Source organism: Setaria italica, chromosome II (assembly GCF_000263155.2).
Source record: "Setaria italica strain Yugu1 chromosome II, Setaria_italica_v2.0, whole genome shotgun sequence".
In the NCBI taxonomy this organism is placed as follows: domain Eukaryota; kingdom Viridiplantae; phylum Streptophyta; class Magnoliopsida; order Poales; family Poaceae; genus Setaria; species Setaria italica.
In genome coordinates, this window is record NC_028451.1 from 27,053,096 (window position 1) to 27,056,880 (window position 3,785).

Here is a 3,785-nt window from a genome sequence, read left to right on the forward strand (position 1 = left end):
TGCATTCCAAGAATCATATGTAGTCGTGTTTGTAAAGAACTTTAGTTGCTACATGTCTTTTCCTCGTGTTGTGTCGGTTTCTATTCTTATTTCCTAGATTTCCTATTTCTATCGAAACGAGTGAAGCTTGCTGTTGGCCTTGCTTAGACAGTAACTAACTTCACTCTGTTTTATTTGCTTTTAAGGCTATACATAGCCTCAAAGCTCGAACACAGATCTTTTTTGCAATTACATGCACGAAAGCAAAACATTATCTATGTAATTTCCAAATAAACAGTTTCTCTCATTTGCAGGGAGTCGCTGGGTGGTGGTAGGGCAAAAGGATGAAGGATCTAAGGAGGAGGGAAAAGAGGAGAATCTCTAATAACCTTCCCTAGTGGAAATCGTAGTTTTGGTGACGAATAGCTTTTCGTCACTGTTTTTGTCAAATTCGTCACAAAGGAAGTTCTGTGATAAATTCCATTTCGTCAAAAACCGAGCATCAAGTTTGTACTCCCGTGACAAAATACCAAAATTTATCACAGAACTAAGTTTATCAGTGACGAAAAAACTGTAATCACAAAACCGTTTTCCATTCTATGACGAGAAAAAAAAGTCACAGAACTTCCAAATCCACGTGACCAAGGCCCGCTAGCCCAACCAGGCTCAAAATTAGTGACTACAATAAACATCACAGGTCATCGCCACATAGGATATCCACCACGTATTGAATTGCCACATCACCGCAAGGTCAATCACTGTGACGTGACTGCCAGCATGGATGTTGACGTGGCAACCTAGCTGCATGCCCATTTATTTGTGGGCTCAGCTCATGTTAGGAACTTGATTTTCATGTAGCCCATAAATTTTAAGGCGACCCATTTAAGAAAATATTATTTTAGGCCCAATTACAACAACAAGCTCATTGTACAGATCTCAAAATTTGCATATTTCAAAGAATTACATAGATACATTAATTTGATAGCAACAGTACACATCACAAATATACATTTACTTCTTCCACAAATTAAGCACACGAATGCCACATCCAGCAGCATGGCACCAACCGAATCCAAGTAAAGAAACTCAGGGGCATTTCCTCTCCACTGCTGATGATCTGGTAGATTAAAGGACCAAGTGATTAGTACATGGAAAGCATAAATGCATCACTAAAAATTAAGGTAGTAGCTAGTTACATAGGAGCAGTATGTGGACAGCTATAAGAATTCTTTCAATATGACAATAGACAAAGCAGCAGTGCCTAAACTAAATTCTTTGTAGATCCGTACATCTATATGGAGGTTTAACTCAATCTCAAAGTCAGAATTTCTCCCACACAACAATATACCAAACACATGAAACTAGGAGTACATCAGAAAGCAAGTTAAACTTAACAATGCACAACAAACGTACAGTATGCAGTACTTGAGATAGCCGTGCTTAAGAAATGATAGAAGTAATGCTGTGTAGTAGGATAGGTTTGCCTAGCAATGGGTGGATTACAGAGCAATAGAGCATTGGTTCATTGGTTCAGAGACTTAGATCAGTTACAGTTTTAGACTTCAGAGCAATAGAGTCATTAGCTTTATGGTGGAACCATATTTGGGTATTAGATGAAAGGGCACTAAGCACTGCATTATTATTTTACTATCATCATTTAACTGTGTGTTGGTAGACCGACATAGGGTGAAATATAGTAAATGGAAAAGGAACTCACAGATAGCAAAGCACTTTCACATAATTAATATTTACAACCAGGTAACTAGAAACATAAGCCAGTCAATGGAGCCAGTATCAGTATAAACTACAATGCAGAACCAAAACAGCTAGAAATGGAAGCTATCTTACATGGCCCCAGACAACCCTATCAGAATTCTTGAGTTTTTTCATTGCATAAATGTTGCCAGAGGTCTTTTCTCAGCACAGTCGAACCTGTCATATACATTATAAAGAGCACAACATCTCAGAAGGTAAGATATTAAAGGCAAAAGCAACAGTTGCAATACAACAAACACTTGCCATATCTGAATATATAAATCATATCTTGCTTTCCTCCATCTGCAAACTATCTGTCATAGCTAAAACATGCCACCTGGGCCTTGAATTGCAGTTAGAGATGATCCATTCCGGAATCTACGATGTTATATTACACAATACTCCACTAAAACACCCAACATCACAGTATCATGGTATACTATAAATTATGAAATCATGGCTAGGCAAGCTACTAGTACTACTACCCTGCATTTTACAAGCAACCACACGGAAATAAGCACCCAAATTTAGCAGCTCTGATGGCCAAGGTCCATCTGCGCGAGCTCGAGAAAGGCCTGCCTCAGCTCAAACCCCTCAATCGAGCTTGCAGCACGCAAGAACTAGCCCAACCGCGCACAGCCAGCAGCAAGAATTAGCGTCTGGGGCCAAGGCCAGGTGGGGATCGGGATCCGCGGGGCATTACCTCAGCATCGAACCCGTGGATCTGACCACGCCTGTCATTTCTGCGAGCTGAGGTGAGGGGGACGGTGGCGGATCTGAGGAGAGGGAGGCGCCGTTGCTTTGGGAAGAGGCGATGAGGTACCGCCGCCGTGGTCGTGCTCATCGCCCCCTTGTCAAGCTTCGTTCCGACCCGGAGCTGCCCTGCGGGGCTGAAGCAGAGGGAGGATGCCTCCATCTCGCTTGGCGCCGTCGCCATCACCGTCGCCGCCTCCCAGGTGCAGATGTGGTCGCTGGGCCTGATCTCCGACCGCACCACCCAGTTTGACAGCAGCCTCATCCCCGCCGCCGCCTCCCAGGTGCAGATGTATGCGCGAGTCGATGCGGAGCAAACGGGTGATGTGCGCATCCGGGAAGCCGTGCCGTCGAAGGAGGGAGAGGACCGCCTCGGCCCTGTCGCTGGAGCAGATGCGGAAGTGGATGGATTTCCAGGCCCTCGCGCTGCTGCTCCGCTGACCTCCACCCCAGCGCGAGGAACGAGCCAAACGGCAACGCGCTGACCACCATCTCCCAGTGCTCCGTCAGCTTCCCCTGCTCCCGCGCAGCGCTTCTGCTAGGCCTGGTGGGCATGGTTGGGGGCCGCGGCGGTGGGGGAAGGGGAACGGGACGGGGAAGGCGATTGGGAAGAGGAGAGGGAGAAGGCGAGGAGGTGGAGGAGGGAGCGGGACCTGGCGGAGGAGAAGGCGAGGGAGCGGAGCGGGCGCAGTTGGGAGACAAATTTGTATCATTGGCAGCCATACGTAGTTTGACACTTAAAAACAATTTTAGCTTTGTAAATTTAACATATTAATTTACTTGATATTATGCTTCTTTAATAATTTTATTTTCTTTTTTTCTATTTACTGAATTAGGAATGAACTAAACTACCCTAGCTCGGACGCGCCGCCGCCACGCCGGTGCACGATGCCGGCCGGCCGGTCCTAGGCGCCGAGGGCATCACGCTGGGCGACCTGCTGGAGCGGAACGCCGCCGACGGGTCAGCCGTGCTGCCGTGTTGCGTTGCTGGTGATGCCATGGCAGTACAACACGTCCGTCTCGTTCCTCGGCAGCTCCGGCCACGCACGACGAGGTTTGCGCTGCTTGGTGAGCTGCAGAGCTGATTGGAGTGGTAAACGTCTTTTCCGTAGCAACTTAACAGCGATCATAACAACTGAGGGATAAATTAGATCTTGATGCGATGGTATACAAGGGAATCCAAGAATTTCAGTGGCACACAGTGAAGCTATGCAATGTAAACTTTAGTAGCACTATTGGACTTGGGTTTTCAACGTTGCATTCCACCCTGTGTTAATTATCACAGCTCCTACCATTTC

The 3,785-nt window shown here is 46.4% G+C and overlaps 1 long non-coding RNA gene across 1 annotated transcript; it reads right to left on the minus strand.

Moving 5' to 3' along the window:
• Window positions 1-845: 845 nt before the first annotated feature.
• Window positions 846-3,172, minus strand: LOC101761026. Its single transcript, XR_001163249.2, has 2 exons — window positions 1,828-3,172; window positions 846-1,096 (listed from the first exon to the last, which is right to left on the minus strand). It is a non-coding gene; the product is annotated as an uncharacterized LOC101761026 (long non-coding RNA).
• Between the last annotated feature and the right edge of the window lie 613 nt (window positions 3,173-3,785).